At 37.6% G+C, this 19,080-nt stretch overlaps 1 pseudogene; it reads left to right on the top strand.

Annotated features, from left to right (window-relative positions):
- Positions 1–13,085: 13,085 nt before the first annotated feature.
- Positions 13,086–13,775, top strand: LOC145624772 (secreted RxLR effector protein 161 pseudogene; annotated as a pseudogene).
- Positions 13,776–19,080: the final 5,305 nt, after the last annotated feature.

Here is a 19,080-nt window from a genome sequence, read left to right as displayed (position 1 = left end):
ACCTGCCTATTGAAACTAGACCTAAACATCAATTCTCATCTGTCGAATCTCGAATCAATATTGTTAAACTCATGCATAAAAGATCTTCGCAAATCTAGTCACAGAGCATTAAATCAATCAATAGGAAATTAATCTAGCATTGACAATTAACAACAATAAATTACCCCTTCATATTATTCATGGATCCCCATAAACCCAAGAAAGAAAACTACTCACTCATGATAAAAACTGAACTAATCAAAGCAATAAAACAAGTCATGATGAAAGAAATAAAATAAACAACTAAGATTAAGAGAAGAGAAATAGTTACCAAACTAATCTGTATTAATGGAAAAATTAAGAACAAGAGTTGAGAGAAGAGTTAAGAGAGAGAAAAATCCTGAGTAGAGAGAGAAAGTCTAAGAAAAGAAGATAATCAAAATTCCATACAAAACTCGTATATAAACGTTTCCTAAAACAAAAATTAAAACTAAACTAATCAGGCTCCATAAAAACACGCGCCCGATCGGGCGAAGGGTCGCCCGATCGGGCCCGCCTTTTTCTTCGCGTTCCTTCTCCCCAGCATCGCCCGATCGTGCTAGACGTTTAAACGATCGGGCGCGCTATAAGCACGCACAGCACCAACGTCGCGCCGCGCCCGATCGTGCAACCTCTTGCCCGATCGGGCCCTTGCTCCACTTTGAGGCTCGGACTTCGATTGGGCTTGATTTCTCGGCCAATCCGGATTTCCTCTTCGGGTCTTGAATACTCGGTCCAAATGCCTCGGGATCCTAATTACCGAGCCCTTAATCACCGGATCAATGACTCTAACCGGCCTTGGGCTTCAAAGATGGTCGTATTTCTCCAATGCTCGTGATTGCTCCAAAATAACTCGGGAAAATACTCCAAAAGCATAAATCCCTGCAAAAGTCAACCAAATCTACGAAAACACTAGAAAACACCAATTAGTAATAAAAAATGGCTCTAAAGAGCCAAAAACACTACTAATTACGACCAAGGGACGGGGGTAAAATACTATATAAAACAGACACATCAATCAGTTTGTTACTTTTGTTAGGAAAGAACAGAGAAGAACAGGTTGCCAATTAGTCCACCTGAGGTCAGATCATGGAACTGAATTCGAAAACTCAAAATTTGATGAGTTTTGTAATGAACATGGAATGGACCACAACTTCTCAGCCCCCAGGACTCCACAACAAAATGGAGTGGTTGAACGGAAAAACAGAAGCTTGGAAGACATGGCAAGAACAATGCGGATTTCCAGTGGACTGCCTAGAACTTCTGGGCAGAAGCAATAAACACAGAATGCTACATATTAAATAGAGTTTCCATTCGAGCAATAACCAACAAGACACCTTATAAGCTAATGAAAGGAAGAAAACCAAATATTTCATACTTTAGATCATTTGGTTGCAGGTGCTTTGTACACAACAATGGAAAGAGAAACTTGGGAAAATTTGATGAAAGGAGTGATTAGGCTGTATTCTTAGGATATGCCTCAAGTAGTAAAGCTTATAGAGTTTATAATAAAAGAACAATGTGTGTTGAAGAGTCAGTACATATAATTTATGATGAAACTTACTATGTGATTGATGTACAGGCTGATGATGATGATTTCGAAATAGGGTTAGTAAGAAGACATGACCCTGATGAGAAATCAACTGTATCCATGAAGCAGCAAGACAAGAATCCTGTAGCTGAAAACCAAACTACAACTGAAACAGAAGTTCCTCAAGAGGAACACATAGAGCCTGAGTATCCAGAACCTGAGAATCCAGAACCACTGAATCAAGGGACAAAAGACAATGGTGTTGAACCTGAGAAATTATACCCAATTAAAGACTTTACCCCTAAACGTTGGAAACATCAAAAGTCTCACCCAGTGGATATGATTATGAGTGACATAACTGTAGGCGTCGTTCGAAGTGCGCCTACGTTAAAAGCATGTGTGAATATGCTTGGCACTCATAGGAAGTGGGAATTGACATAATACGATTAGGGACAAATAAAGTAGGGAGTCGCCAACAAGTTTTTAAGGAACTTGTAAACCGTTCACGGATCATAAAAGGCAACCACGATAAGGGACAACGATAGGAAACAACGATTGACCCGTGAAGGTTACACCCCATTCATAATCCATGAGATTACTAACTCCATATGGTTCGGAACCACGAAAGGAGGATCGGGGATGATGGTACGAAGTGAGTCATGGAGTCACATTCGCCCGTATTGGCCTCTACTCGATTCTTATATTGAAAAGCATTCCTGTGATCTCAAAGGCATACAAACAATAATTCAATTCGCTCCAAACTATTATTTAACTAAATTGGTTTAATATTAATGTACACATAATTCTAAAATATTGGTGATCACTTCAATTAATAATAAGATTAAAAGGACCCTAAACCGGCTGTCCAAATTATCTTATTAGGCGTGATTTTCAATTACATATTCCCTTTAAACATGCAATATGGTGATCATAATAAAAAATAGTAGAACAACATTAATATTAAAACCAAATTAATCACAATTCCAACAACATAAAATCGTTAGAAAAATAATAAAAATAAAAGGAGCATGATCCTTACTTTGATTCTGTTTGTTTGCAACTACAAAATAATAAACGAGTTAGTAACTTCAAGGAAATAATAAAACGATGATTAAATTAAATTAAATAAAGTAAAATTGATTTTGGGGCCAAACTCTCAAACAATTCTACCTTTCACGCCTTGGCTTAAGGATAGAACCACGAGTAAAGTATGGACTCCTTTGAGTACTTGAAGAAGGAATTTTGATATAAAAAGGGGTAGGCTAGTGTTTAGGCTAAAGCATATAAGAGAGGAGAATAAAATTAGAGAATTACTCGGTGCCCCGTTGTAAACACCCATTTGTGTCTCCCCAAAACCAAACCCAGTGATGAGTGCCTTTCACGTCGAATCATAATCGAATGAAACGAAAGTGTGGAAAGGTCTAGTGTTGCGGGAAGTTTTATTTCTTTTCTTTCCTTTTCTCTCTGTTTTTGAAAACTTTATTTTGAGAAAACAGTCAATCCAGTTTGGTTGTTCCATGATATGGGTCCAATAGTGGTGTATTTGGATGGGGTTTGCAAAGACCTTTCCAACGATATATCATAAGCCCAATTCCGATGAATATTGAGGAAATTATGGCCAATTTACTAAACTGGGCCCGGTTTGAGTTTTAAGTACGGCCCAATGATCTAGGGGAGGGCCTAATATGATTTATCATTCCTAATGTAATTAGGAATGGTTTTGGTCTTCTAGAACATTCTAGAAGGTTTTATCATTCTTAATTTAATTAGGACTCTTCAGAGTTTTAATTAGATCAAATAGCATTTTCGACTGAAATTATATTATTTTATTTTCCAGTACGGTAAAATTATCAGAATTTCGAAAACGCGTTGAAATCCGAATTGGCGTCCAAACCCAGGCCTTGGCGCCTGGAACCAGGATTGGCGCCAGACGCCAGCATTGGCGCCTGGCGCTAGCCACTGGTCCTGGCGCCAATGAGCCAGGGCTGGCGCCAAGTTAGTTTTACGATCTTCAGACTCTGTTTTGATAAATTATCTTTTTTGGATGATTTTCTCTATAAATATCGTATCGAAAACTCCGTTTTTAAGAATCAAGAGTCACCAATTCTCTTTATTCTTAAGTTTTCATTAACATTCATCAACAATTAGTTTTAATTAGCATTCATTAATTCTCTCTTCATTCATCAAACTTTCATACATTTATGCATTCTTTCTTCTTTGCTTTTTAATACAAAATTCCGCATTCACAAGATCTTGAAACACCTAGCCATATTCGAAGTTGCCTTCGTCCTAGACGTGAAAGGTTTAATTTCTGAGGGTTTGGTCCCAAATCTCTCTTTCAATTATTTAATTTAATTGTTTGATTATTATTTTCCTTGAAGTTACTAACGCGTGTATTTTGTTATTAGAAAGAGGTACGAGGCATCCAAGTAAGTGCTTTAATGGTTTAATTGATATTATGATGTAGATATCATGCTTAGATTGTTATTTTGATTCCTAGTATCATGTCTAGGGTAACTTTAATATCAAGTATGATTAAAAGTACGATGCTTCCTATATTCTTCCTAATATTTATTCATGTTAGTATTGTGTTAGGGCTAAAGATTTGATTTTTAATGCTTAGTGACATGCTAGGGTTTGTTATTAATCTTGTTAGTATCATGCCTAGGATCTTGCTATTTTTATTATGCTTTAATATTAACATGAACATGATTATGATTAATATTATTATTAATGATGTTGATTATTTATTATGTTGCTTGATATGCATTATATTTTATATTGTTATTGCTTGATCACCTTTTATTGTATGTTAAAGGGAATTTGTACTTGCAATCACGCTTAATAAGATAATTAATAATCTTGTTAGGGTTAATTGTGATTATAATTCAAGTGATCGCCAATAATAGTTTATTTGTGCATTAATATTCAACCAACATAGATTAAACAGGTTTAGGGTTAATCCTATTGATTGCATGTTAGTCAGAAAGCGCACATGAATACGAGCAGAATAAAGTAGAGGCCTATTATTAGGGCAGGTTCAATCTCTTTTAGGTTGGATTTGTACCATCATCCCCGAACCCTTATTTGGTTCATGACCTTATGGAGTTGACGATCTCTTGGATCGTTAAGGGGTGTAACCTTCACCTCGTGAACGGTTTACAAGTTCCTTAAAAACTTGTTGGCGACTCTTTTGCTCTATCTTCTTCCCTTTTGGACGCCACCGTACTTTAGTGTATGATCACAGTGGGGTTCAAGCTAGTGGGATTTTAAAGGCTTGAAATGATTCCCTACAGTTTTTGGCGACTCCACTGGGGAGGATTTCTATTTTAATTCCTGAATTTGTTTCGGCAATGATCTAGAATGAGTGGATGAGACTCGAAAAGTTCTAAGTATTTCACGTGCGTAATTTTGATTAACATTATTGTCATATGCATAAAAAGGTTCTCATTGGAAAGACCATCTGTAATGAGTCAAAAACATAGGATTCTACACGTAGGAAATTTGAGAAATGTCTTTCACAACTAGGACTGAAATAACACCGCGTGAAACTGGATGATTTTATTGAGCACAGAAAGCTGCTGAGGCATGTGGGAAGTAGCGTCAGGGGCCAGAGCTTGGCGCCAAACTTTTAGCCGTAGCGCCAGACGCCAATATTGGCGCCAGGCGCTACAGTTAAAAGTTGGCGCCAGTCTCTGTTTGCTGGCGCCAATTTCCCCCAATACCAAGCCAGAAATATGCGTTCTAATTTCGACCGGTTTTTCGTATTGTTTGCTCGATCCTACTTCCTGATTGAATTTTTTCTCACTTTTCTGAAACCCATATGTGTTCTACATATGGACATAACCCTCTGGGAATTCATGCTCTATCTACCCGATTGAACGCTCCTGGCAACAAAGGGTACATCTGAGATGTTGAATTCACCAAACCATGGAAGTGAGTTTTTTTTTAAAAACTCGCGGTGTTCTATCCACACGCGTTAACCCTTCACGGTTAGGCTTCTACGCGGTGCATCTGGACAATTAACCATGGACCCTATTTGACTAAACCATATCCCGAACTTTAGAGAACTAGAGCCATGGTTAGGTTGCGAACTCATTGCATCATATTGTGCCTACTTAACTAATTGTGCATTATTTGTTGTGCATATATATTCTATGTTCCTCTTAACCGTTTGTTGATTTGTGTTGAGATTATAATTAGTGACTTAAAGAACTTTGCCTAATTAATTAATTAATTAATTAATTCGAGTCAATAAAGTTTTTTTTTCTTCTTTTAATCGGAATTGACCTAGTACGACTTTAGGCATACCCCAGTTGACTAATAATATCGAAAACAGTCCCAGACCGAGGCTCCAAAATTGGTGCCAAAATCTGAGCTGTAGCGCCACTGCATGGTGTGTAGCGCCAGACATTTACTAAAAAGTCTGGCGCCAACCACCGTACTGTGACGCCAGTTCTGTCGCTTGGCCGATAGTTCGGATTATTTGTCGAGTCATCACCTAGGGTCTAATTAACCAGTTTGCTAATTAATTCGGTTAATTTCCGCTGTCAATAACACCCTGTCAAGTCATTAATCGAGTCTTGGTTACATAGTCTAGCCACATGGTCATGACACGAGTCTTAAAGTATCATCTACACTCATTAGTCTTAGCACACACTTTGAGTACACATCACCATGACCATGTCGTAGGTCCATGCATGAGTCGATCTTTCCGTCATTTGAGTTGGGGTACATTCTACTCCTAATCCTTCATATCCCTCCATCACTTTTCTTCACATTCTATTCCAATCCATGTGTGTTGAATCGAGTTTGAGTCATATGATTGACAAACAAAAAATGAGGGCAATGATGAAATAACACAAGACAAGAGGCGAGCTTCAACGAAAAGATTTCATGACCTCTTTTTTTCTATTTCTTTTTCATTTTTACTCTTTCCCCAATAAGTCTAGCATAGGCATCCTTTCTTTTCCCGTAGATTAACTTTGTAGATTCTTTATTTTCCTTTAATAAAATGAGCATCTATGTTCTTGCACATGATCATTTCATTATATTGCATTAAAAAAAAAAAAAAAAAAACCATGTCGAATTAAGCACAAGGTATACCAATGATTTGAGGCACCTCTTGTAGCCACATCATATCTCCTTTCGCCCTTCAATTATACGATCCTTTCTTCATAAACCACTTTGAGCCTCGTCTAACGATAGACCCTTCTTTTTTCAACCTACATCTACCTAACCTTGGGATAGGATGGTGTGCAGCTTATGCAATTCTAAAGAAAGCTTGAGCAAATTCAAAATTTCAAAATAAATAGCAAAAATAAGCAAGCAAAAAAATAATAAAAGTGTACAAAAGGGCAAGTGTTCCAATGTCTTTGATATGAAAGTATCTACGATAAGAACACGTCTCAGATTGCGTCCCTTATCGAGTACTCGGTACCGTGCTTGAGAAACATGAATGCCAAGTGAGTGATAGACCGCATGATCGGGATTGCCCACACTTATTAAAATAAAATAAATGCTAAAGCAAAAGAAAGAGCTAAAAAAAAAAAGAGTAGAAAACTCAAGTATAAAAATACAAAGATTCAAAATCAAGGTTGCACACCTTGGGGGCTTATCTAGGGTCTTGAGCCTTTATCCCCTTCTTCTTTAAACCTTTAGCCTAACCAAGTTACAACCCTTAAAAAGACCTTTTTGAGGTATACACACTTGTGCGAGGTTTGGCTAGAGCTACGTTCGGCCTGATTCCTAACGGATACGTAGGCAACCCCACATCGAGGTGCGGCCGTAATAAACATGCATTCATATTCACATTCACACACTTACACCATAATCATATCAAGGAATCTCCAATGCTCATCCCTATTCATTTAGAGCTAGACTTGGGGGCTTGATCCCTACATCATTAGCTTACCTAGCCTAAGAGTCACCACCATTTGACTCTTTTAACAAATAACATCTTCCCACACACTTAGCTCTTGCGGCCTAACTTTAGTGTCACTATCACACACTGCACAGATACATGACCAAATATATTTCCCTTAGGAACCCTTTGTCATGAAATCTTAACATAACGATGAAGCATGCCTTGTCACATCACTCATCACTCATAATTGTCATTACATAGAAGTATGAAGTGCTTAGCCTCCGTGCCTAAGTTACCCAAATACTTTCATCATTGAGTCAACCAGTTGAGATAGCCTAGGATGGATTAATCCTTTCACCTTGAGAGATAGTATCAAACAACATTTGACTAAGCTCATTCAACATGCATCTTCAAACTTTTGATTTTCTTTTTCACGTCTTTCTTTTTCGGGAGAAAGTCGGTACCCTGCACAAAATTGACGGAAAATTTTTGCTTTTTGGCATTTTCGAGTCGCATAATCAACACTATGCACACACGGGTCATGAGTTTAACACATGTGTCATTACACTTTGAGTCGAGTCAACCTCGAGTCAGTCAAACATATCGAGTCAAGTTTATACCTTGAGTTGTGTCGAGTCAATGAGTCAAGCAACATTAAGCCTTAGGTCAACCCTAAGATAATTAAAAAAGATTGGCAAAGTTCTATAGTCAAAAATAAATACAGATGCAGCAGAACAGGGAAGACCCTACTCCAGCGCCTGGCACCAGAGATATTTCAGCAACGACAGAGCTCGAAGCCTCTCAAAAAGGTGATTTCGACTTCATGCAGCAATTTCGGGTTCCTTGGTACGCCAGTTAGCCCCTATAAGCAATTTGACATGATTAAGTAGTCGGTTTGATTACAATTGTAATAAGTGATCGATCTGACGAAAAATCGTCTCACTTAGCTTAAGCGCCTAAAACACTGGCTCATTACAATCGGTTCAAAAGAAAGCACTTAAACGACAATATTTCAAAATATGGATTGTCGCGCATTCTTATTAAACGACAAAGTTTTCCAAAACTCGGATTGTCATCCCCAACTGACAATATTTCAAAAAATGGATTGTCGTGCATCTTCTTCAACGACAATTTTTCCAAGATTGGATTGTCATCTCTGGCAAAGTTTCCAAGCGTGGATTGTCGTGCTCCTTCTTTGTTTGGCAAGTTTTTCCAAGTTCGGATTGTCATACATTCATAGATCGCTGGCAAGTTTTCCGAGATTGGATTGTCATACACCCAGTTCCCTATAGCAAAATTTCCCAAAGGATTGTTGTAGGTTTCTATTCATCATAAATTTCGGCAAAAGTTCCTCAACGTGGATTGTCATTCATTTCAGCAAGTGGCAAATTTTTCCGAAGTGGATTGTCGGTCGACTCTTTTTTGCAAATGTTCCAAGACGCGGATTGTCAATAGTGGCAATATTTTCCTAAAAGGATTGTCGCATAGCGTTGGCAAATTTCCAAGGTGGATTGCTTTCAAGAGTTATATTCCAAGATGTGGATTATCGATCGTAGCAAAGTTCTTATGAAATATTGTTACGAAGCATTGGCAACTTTTCCAAAAATTGGATTTTGGCAAATTTTCCGAGGTACGGATTGTCGCTTCATCGTGATAACATTTCCAAGGATGGATTGTTACGAAGCATTGACAACTTTCCCTAAATCGGATTGTCATACATCATACAAGAGTTGTGTTGGCAACTATTCCCAAAGAAAAGAGGATTGTCATCACAGCAAAAGCACCGACATACTGGTTCACAAGCAGCAAAGCGCCGACGTACTGGCATAGCAAATATTAAAAAGCAGTGATCTTTTCGAAGACTATCACAGCGGGAAAAAGAAGCTCTTTGTTCAGAGACGAGTGAACATCAAAACAGCAAGATGGCGTTCTCTAGCTTGCAGGAGGTCATCAAAACACAAACAACAGCAGCAGCAATCGGTTACTTTCAGAGACGTGTGCTCGATGGTGCAAGATACGCGTTTCTTAACTCTTTTATCTGTTTAACTAACATTGTTTTGCAGGTATCGGCGTTACAAGATTGATTTAGGATCGCAGAACGTTCTGAATCATTCTCCGTCCCTATCGATACTTTGACTTTCGTATTCAAAACTTGCGTTTCTCCAAACTCAGTCAAAGTGGGGGCTTCTGTAGACACCCATTTGTGTCTCCCCAAAACCAAACCCAGTGATGAGTGCCTTTCACGTCGAATCATAATCGAATGAAACGAAAGTGTGGAAAGGTCTAGTGTTGCGGGAAGTTTTATTTCTTTTCTTTTCTTTTCTCTCTGTTTTTGAAAACTTTATTTTGAGAAAACAACCAATCCAGTTTGGTTGGTCCATGATATGGGTCCAATAGTGGTGTATTTGGATGGGGTTTGCAAAGACCTTTCCAACGATATATCATAAGCCCAATTCCGATGAATATTGAGGAAATTATGGCCAATTTACTAAACTGGGCCCGGTTTGAGTTTTAAGTACGGCCCAATGATCTAGGGGAGGGCCTAATATGATTTATCATTCCTAATGTAATTAGGAATGGTTTTGGTCTTCTAGAACATTCTAGAAGGTTTTATCATTCTTAATTTAATTAGGACTCTTCAGAGTTTTAATTAGATCAAATAGCATTTTCGACTGAAATTATATTATTTTATTTTCCAGTACGGTAAAATTATCAGAATTTCGAAAACGTGTTGAAATCCGAATTGGCGTCCAAACCCAGGCCTTGGCGCCTGGAACCAGGATTGGCGCCAGACGCCAGCATTGGCGCCTGGCGCTAGCCACTGGTCATGGCGCCAATGAGCCAGGGCTGGCGCCAAGTTAGTTTTACGATCTCCAGACTCTGTTTTGATAAATTATCTTTTTTGGATGATTTTCTCTATAAATATCGTATCGAAAACTCCGTTTTTAAGAATCAAGAGTCACCAATTCTCTTTATTCTTAAGTTTTCATTAACATTCATCAACAATTAGTTTTAATTAGCATTCATTAATTCTCTCTTCATTCATCAAGCTTTCATACATTTATGCATTCTTTCTTCTTTGCTTTTTAATACAAAATTCCGCATTCACAAGATCTTGAAACACCTAGCCATATTCGAAGTTGCCTTCGTCCTAGACGTGAAAGGTTTAATTTCTGAGGGTTTGGTCCCAAATCTCTCTTTCAATTATTTAATTTAATTGTTTGATTATTATTTTCCTTGAAGTTACTAACGCGTGTATTTTGTTATTAGAAAGAGGTACGAGGCATCCAAGTAAGTGCTTTAATGGTTTAATTGATATTATGATGTGGATATCATGCTTAGATTGTTATTTTGATTCCTAGTATCATGTCTAGGGTAACTTTAATATCAAGTATGATTAAAAGTACGATGCTTCCTATATTCTTCCTAATATTTATTCATGTTAGTATTGTGTTAGGGCTAAAGATTTGATTTTTAATGCTTAGTGACATGCTAGGGTTTGTTATTAATCTTGTTAGTATCATGCCTAGGATCTTGCTATTTTTATTATGCTTTAATATTAACATGAACATGATTATGATTAATATTATTATTAATGATGTTGATTATTTATTATGTTGCTTGATATGCATTATATTTTATATTGTTATTGCTTGATCACCTTTTATTGTATGTTAAAGGGAATTTGTACTTGCAATCACGCTTAATAAGATAATTAATAATCTTGTTAGGGTTAATTGTGATTATAATTCAAGTGATCGCCAATAATAGTTTATTTGTGCATTAATATTCAACCAACATAGATTAAACAGGTTTAGGGTTAATCCTATTGATTGCATGTTAGTCAGAAAGCGCACATGAATACAAGCAGAATAAAGTAGAGGCCTATTATGAGGGCAGGTTCAATCTCTTTTAGGTTGGATTTGTACCATCATCCCCGAACCCTGATTTGGTTCATGACCTTTTGGAGTTGACGATCTCTTGGATCGTTAAGGGGTGTAACCTTCACCTCGTGTATGATCACAGTGGGGTTCAAGCTAGTGGGATTTTAATGGCTTGAAATTATTCCCTACACCCGTTCATCAGAAATGAGGGGGTATTTATAGGGAAAATGTGCTGAGGGAGCACACGGAACCCTAAAATGATAAAACCCTAAAAAAGTATCCCGTGACACGGTCAAACTGTACCGTGACACGGGAAGCTCCACCGTCAGACGGTACACTTTCCCGTGACACGGTACATTTTTGGTGTGACGCGGGAAATTTTCAGAAAACGGGATAAAAAACGCGTTAAGGGTTTACGCGGAAAAGACACGGAATGTCCCATGTCACGGCAGACCTCCCGTGTCACGGGAAATCCCACCGTCAGACGGGAAGGATTCCCGTGACACGGTAGGTACCTGCCGTGGCGCGGGAAATTCCAGCCTGTTTTTCCGTCTAAATACATTTTTAACCCTAATTTCCTTCGGCATTTTAAGTGCCGATTGATAATTTCGGGCCTTTTCTGATTTTTTATTATTCGGGCTAAAATAAGAAAATAATTAAATTAAAATAAATAAAGGGTTTGGGCCAAAAATAAATAATAAAACAATAAAATAAAAAAGGATTGGGCTAAAAATTAATTAATAAGTTTGGGCTGAAATTAAAACTATGCTTTTACCAAACATCAAGACTAATCCATGGACTGTTCAAAAATAAGAATTTAATAAAATACAATTTTTTAAGCACTCTCGGGATTAAATACTAAACCCGACCAATAGTGGCGGTGAAAGGTTGTTCATCATCGGGTTTGGTTTTGGGGAGACATTTTTAGGTGTCTACAATAACCAAAGGAACTCAGACTCGTTCCAAGCTGAGAAACTTCTGTACATTTTTCTCGTTCCTATCTACTTTGGAACCAAATAACTGTGATGAAGCTTTACAAGATGCAGACTGGATAATGGCAATGCAAGTTGAACTGAGTGAATTCGAAAGAAACAAAGTCTGGCACCTAGTTCCTAGACTGGAACACTAGAAAGTCATTGGACTAAAGTGGGTGTTCAGAAACAAGCTTGATGAACATGGAATAATTGTGAGAAACAAGGCTAGGCTGGTTGTCAAGGGGTACAATCAACAAGAATGCATAGACTTTGATGAGACATTTGCACCAGTTGCCAGGTTAGAAGCTATACACATTCTTATTGCTTTTGCAGCTTTTATGGATATTAAGTTGTTCCAGATGGACGTCAAATGTGCCTTTCTAAATGGTTTATTAAAAGAGGACGTCTATGTGGAACAATCCCCTGGATTTGAAGATCTAGAATTCTCAAATCATGTCTATAAACTTGATAAAGCTCTCTATGGGTTGAAACAAGCACCAAGGGCATGGTATGAGATGTTGTCTAAGTTCCTATTAGATAATGATTTTAAAAGAGGAAAAATAGACAAAACATTATTTTTGAAATCTAAAGGAATTGACGTTTTATTTGTACAAATATATGTAGATGATATTATTTTTGGTGCAACTAACGAATCTTTGGTGAAGTATTTTGCTGAACTTATGAGTGGTGAGTTCGAGATGAGCATGATGGGTGAGCTAAACTTCTTTCTTGGCTTGCAAATTAAGCAAACTGAGAAAGGGATAATGATTCACTAGCAAAAGTATGTGAAGAAACTCATAAAGAAATATAAGATGGAAAGTTCCAAGTCTATAAGAACACCTATGGGAACTAACATCAGACTGGATGAAGACTCAGTTGGAACTTGTATAGATCAGAAGATGTATCGAGGTATGATAGGTTCCTTATTATACTTAACTCCTAGTAGACCTGACATATCGTTCAGTGTAGGTTTGTGTGCGAGGTTCCAAGCCAATCCAAAGGAATCTCGTCTTAAAGCAGTCAAAAGGATACTTAGGTACCTAAAAGGAACTGATGACTTATGCCTCTACTATCCAAGAAATGAATCAATTGATTTAGTGGGATACACAGATGCTGACTATGCAGGTGATTTAGTGAATAGAAAAAGCACATCAGGTATGACGACTCAATTTCTTGGACCATGTTTAGTTTCTTGGGGTTCCAAGAAACAGAACACAGTTGCTTTGTCCACAACAGAAGCTGAATATGTAGCTGCTGCAGCTTGTTGCTCACAAATGCTTTGGATAAAACAACAAATATGCGACTTTGATTTAAAATTTGAATGTGTTCCAATTTATTGTGATAATACTAGTGCTATCTGTATTTCAAAAGATCCTATACAACACTCTAAAGTCAAGCACATCCACATTAGACATCATTTTCTAAAAGATAATGTGGAAAAAGGCTATATTAAGTTAGAATATAATTTTGTCCTACTGACAATCAAATTGCTGATATTCTAACTAAGCTTTTGAGCAGAGAACGCTTTGAGAACATGAGATTGGAACTTGGGATGATCAAGCTGAATTGATTGCAACTGAAGTTCCTAGATATGGCATTGTCAATTGTAGGATCAATTAGAAGAAATAAAACATCTATCACAATCTTGGTGTGATAAACAAAACGGGAATGTCACCGTTGGCAATTCTTGGAGGTTAGTACAATTAGCACTTATTAGACTGTAAATAATTTTCAAGGGTATGTAGACATGTATGTGACAAGTTCCTAGATAAATTCACTTTAAAAAAACGGAAATTTCATGAAATGCCCCTGAGTAATTTTTTTATTCACCAAATACCCATCAAAACTTTCAAATACACCAAATACTCATGAGTTTAAGAAAAATGTCACCAAATGCCCTTAATGACTAACGGCGGTTAACACCGTTAGTCATTAATGACTAATATGCCATGTGGCAGCCTCTAATTACACTACGTGAAAAAATGAAAATGGCACCGGTTCAAACCCGGCCTAAGGCACCGGTTTGAACCGGTGCCAAAAATACTCAAAAAAAAAATATTATCCCTCCTTTTGGCACCGGTTAACCGGTGCCAAAAATGTCCATTTTTTTTTCACTTAACAATTAAATCAACAAAAAAAAAATAACATCACAATATAAATCGAATTGGTTTCAATATAATCCAAAATTTACAATATATAATCAAATACAAAATTACAATATAGATTAATTACAACTAACATATAAATAAATAAATAAATAAAACTACATTATAAATCATAAAAAAATTACAATATACTCGTAAATCAAAAAGAAAATTACAATATGAACATATCAATATTCTTGCATCTGTACCTGCACCAAGTAAAACAGAAAAAAAAATGGTAAAAATAAGCTTAAGAAAATATAAAAAACCCAGAAATTCAATCCAAACCCAGAAAAAAAGCATTAATTCAAACAAAGAAAAAAAAAAAGAAATTAAAATCGAAATTAAAAAAAATCGAAATCGAAAAAAAAAACCAAATCGAAAACAAAATACCAGAAAACCCAAAAAACCAAAATCAAAAACAAAATCCCAGAAATCGAAAACAAAAACCAAAATCAAAATCAAAATCAAAATCAAAATTGAAACCCAAAAAACCAAAATCAAAAACAAAATCCAAGAAATTGAAAAAAAAAAATCAAAATTGAAACCCAGAAAACCAAAAAAAAAAAAAATCCCAGAAATCGAAAAAAAAAACTAAAATCGAAAATAAAAACCAAAATCGAAAAAAAAAACCAAATCGAAAAATAAAAACCAAAATCGAAAAATTTGAATCGAAAAAAAAACAATTAAAATAAAAAAATCCCAGAAATCAAAAAAAAAAAAAAAAAACCAAAAACGAAAATAAAAACCAAAATTGAAAAATTTGAATCGAAAAAAATAAACATTTAAAATAAAAAAACAAAAAAAATCCCAAAAATCGGAAAAAAAAAAACCAAAATCGAAAAAAAAAACCAAATCCGAAAAAAAAACCCAAAATCGAAAAAAAAACAATTAAAAAAATAAAACCAGAACTTGAAAACAAAAACCCAGAAATTGTTGTTGATGTTGATGCCGGTGGGAATGGAGGCGGTGCTCGAACTTTGTGGTGGTGGTGGCGGATGTTGTTGTGGCGGTTGTTGTTGTGGTGGCGGCTTTGGTTGCTGCGGATCTAAGGGGAGTGGAGATCGAAGGGAGATGAAAGAAGAACTAAATGAGAGGAGATCGAAAATGGTGTTATAAAGAAGAACGTAGATAGAGAGAGGATAGAGAAGGGAGAGGAGAGAGAAGGAGAGGAGAGGAAATGGGGAATGGAGGCGGAGAAAGGAAAGCTATTAGGGTATAAAAATGACCCGGTTTTTTTTTTTTATAATGTTGGATGGTTCAGTGGCACCGGTTCAAACCGGTGCCCTTTGTATTTTTGGCACCGGTTTGAGCTGAACCGGTGCCATTACTCTTGGTCTAAAATCCCGCCCATTTTTAGGGCGGTTTTTTCCACCGGTTTGGTCTGAACCGGTGCTATTTAGGGGTTGCCTTTTTGTATGTTTCTACTAGTGTTAGTTGTTGTAATATTAGTTAATTAATTATTAAAAATATTAAAAAAATAACTAAAAAAAAATATCCTACCACCCAAGACCCACCCCACCACTTGCCAGACGGCGCCGGCGGCGGCCGCCAGCTCCTACCCCTCCCCCTGCGCCGGTGCCGGCGATGGCCAGTCCCCCCACCCTCGACACCCCCTCCCCTACCCCTAGCCCCCTCTCCCTCCGTTTCCCCTCCCCTTAAACCCTTCCCCGTCCTTCGACAACCCCCCTCCTTCGCGGCCGGCATCCAAACCTCCTCCCAAGCGCCGACGAACCTTTTTCGCCCCACCCCCCACCATCCCCACCCCATTTCCAGCCTAAGCCACCACCCAAAAAAATCGAAAACCCCCAAATCGAAACCCTAGATTTCGATTTGGGGTTTTTTCGGTTAAGGGGTTTAAGGGGTTTTTGGGTGGTGGTTTAGGGTGGAAATGGGATGGGGATGGCGGGGGGGGGGGGGGGTGGGGCGAAAAATATTCACCGGCGCCGGGGAGGGGGTTTGGACGCCAGCCGTGAAGGAGGGGGGTTTTTCGAGGGACGGGGAGGGGAAACGGAGGGAGATGGGGCTGGCCTCGCCGGCGGAAAGGGACCACCGGCGCCGGTTCTGGCTAGGGGTAGGGGGACCGCCGACGACCGCTGGCAGGCGTTGGGGGAGGGGGTGGGTTTATTTTTTTTTTTTAAATATTAATTAAGTAATTAATTAAATTAATTGATTAATTATTTAAAAGAGAACCAATTGCAACATGCCACGTGGCATAATTAACCTTAATGACTAACGGTGTTAACCGCCGTTAGTCATTAAGGGCATTTGGTGACATTTTTCTTAAACTCAGGAGTATTTGGTGTATTTGAAAGTTTTGATGGGTATTTGGTGAATAAAAAAATTATTCAAGGGCATTTCATGAAATTTCCGTTAAAAAAAATTTCAATTTTCAAAATTTATCTTATACAATTATAAATCTTTTCTCATGAATTTGTGGAAAAGATAAACTTTGAATATGAATATCCGTCCAGTTGTTTTTTAATCGGATAAATACATTGTTCCTAGAAGCATAACTTTTCATCTCCTATAAACCGCTTCACAAAGTTTAACCCCTTATAAATATCCTTCCAACCACCAAAATTACTCACACTCAAATCAACTAAACTCTCAAAATCTCTCAACCACAAAAATTCTACAGCTTAACCAAGAAAGCACCCATGGAAGGCGAAAATCCAAACCCTAACCAAAGTGAAAACTCACCCACCAAAGACCAAGATCCAACCTTTATACCTCCACTTGAGATGATTATTACTGAATTTCCTAACCCTATCACCTCTGAAGCAAAAATCACCAAACCAAAACCCCGAGACGAAACCGAAACCTCGTCTACTGCTAGTCTTCAAAGTTTTATTGATCGAATTGCGGCTTGGAAGAAACAGAGGATCGAGAAAAGTCTTGATGAGCAGACGGAGGAGGCGGATGCACTATCGATCTAAGGGGGAAGACACTGTCAACAAGGTTGACTCCGAGGGGGAAGAAGACCAAAAATTGTTGGCAAAACAAGCTGAAAGGTATGTGATAGGATATAGAATTGATTATGAATGGTGTAAGAAGGTGGAATTTTCTGAATTTCTGGAATTGATTGCTTTTCAAGGGTGGGATGTTTTATTTTTGACTAAAGCTAAAAATTACTTGTACCCTATGGCCATGGATGAGTTTATAAAAGAATGTGAATTTGAAAATGGAGTATGTTTTAGTAGAATTAATGAAATTGAAATAGAATTTGATGCTGCTAGATTGGGAACTCTGCTACAAGTTCCATGTGAGGGATTTGAAACCTATATGAAAGGTGTTGTGAGTGTGAAGGTGGAAGGTCACACTAAAACTGAAGTAGTAACATTTTTAGGAGGAAAAAGAGGTGTGAGTGTGATGAACCACAATGATCTGTCTCCCTTGCACAAACTCTTGTTCAATCTTGTTAAAAAATCCCTGATCCCGAGAACACAAAAGAAAAATGAACTCTGCTACTTAGACATGGCCTTGATCTTTTGCATGTCTAAGAAAATCAAAATCAACTTTCCCTCTTTGATGATGCAACACCTAGAACACTGTATTGAGAAGTAGATAAAAGTAGGATATGGTGCTATCCTGTCCACGGTGTTCGAAGACCTAGGAGTGAAGTTGGAGGATTTCTATGGTAGAATGAAGGAGAAGGGAGATAACATAATTAATGGGGACACCTTGAGGGGATTGAGTCTTGAGGTTGTGAAGGGGAGATGTGAAAAATATGAAGCAAAAAGGCGAAGGCTAAGAAAGAAAGTCCTCAACCAACAGAATATGTTAGGAAGAGTAGAAGACTCACTGTAGGAACTCAGGTCAAGACAAGCCTAAGTGAACCTCTGGAAATCAGTGATAAGGATGAGGGAACCGAGGAATTGGTCTCTGAGTTGGCTAACAGGGTAATGCAGGTTGAAGGACAACTGATGGAGATGACAGGAAAGGTGAGATCCCTAGAGAGAACTATTCAGAACCAGGAGAAGGAGTTCCAGAAGAAGTTCTCCACCATGGAGGCAAAGCTGCTGAAGTTGGAAGAAGACAACAAGACAACTCTTGAGCAGATTCTCAAGAATCTTGATGCCTGATCAGCTCATGCTCTCTGCCCAACTTATCCCTATGCCTATTTTGAATCCCCTGCTTCTGTTTAAGGAACTTTGTTATTTGTTTTTAAATATTTTGAACTTGGTTTGTAATATTTTGAACTGCTCTGGATGGTTGGTTTTTGTTATAATATTCTGGAACTTTGTCTATATATGGATGCATTTCTTGTTAAGAAAATACAGGTTAATTAGTGTGAAAGTGCTAGCTTAAGAGAGCTAGCCAGCGCTGCTTCCAGCTTCCCACATTCGATGAATTGCCTGTGGGGCTGTGAGTAGATGAATAAAACTTTGAAAAGTCAGGTTTTTGATAATGCCAAAAGGGGGAAAAGCAGGAGCAAACTTGGAAGCTGAAGTTATTCTAGTTCCATTTAAGTAAGTAACAAAGGTTGTTCTCTTCTTATAATTTTTATTTGCTTTCTGTTTGTTTTTCATTCTTTTCATTCAGTTTTGTTTCTTTCCTTAGCTTATATAAAAAAAAATGAAAAATTAACCTTCTGTTTCTTTAATTGTTATCCTTAGAAGTTTGCTCAGTTTGTCATCATCAAAAAGGGGGAAATTGTTGA

This window comes from Chenopodium album, chromosome 3 (genome assembly GCF_948465745.1).
Source record: "Chenopodium album chromosome 3, dcCheAlbu1.1, whole genome shotgun sequence".
Lineage (NCBI taxonomy): Eukaryota > Viridiplantae > Streptophyta > Magnoliopsida > Caryophyllales > Amaranthaceae > Chenopodium > Chenopodium album.
The sequence above is the reverse complement of the archived record's forward strand: the minus strand, read 5'-3'. Positions and strand labels throughout refer to the sequence as shown.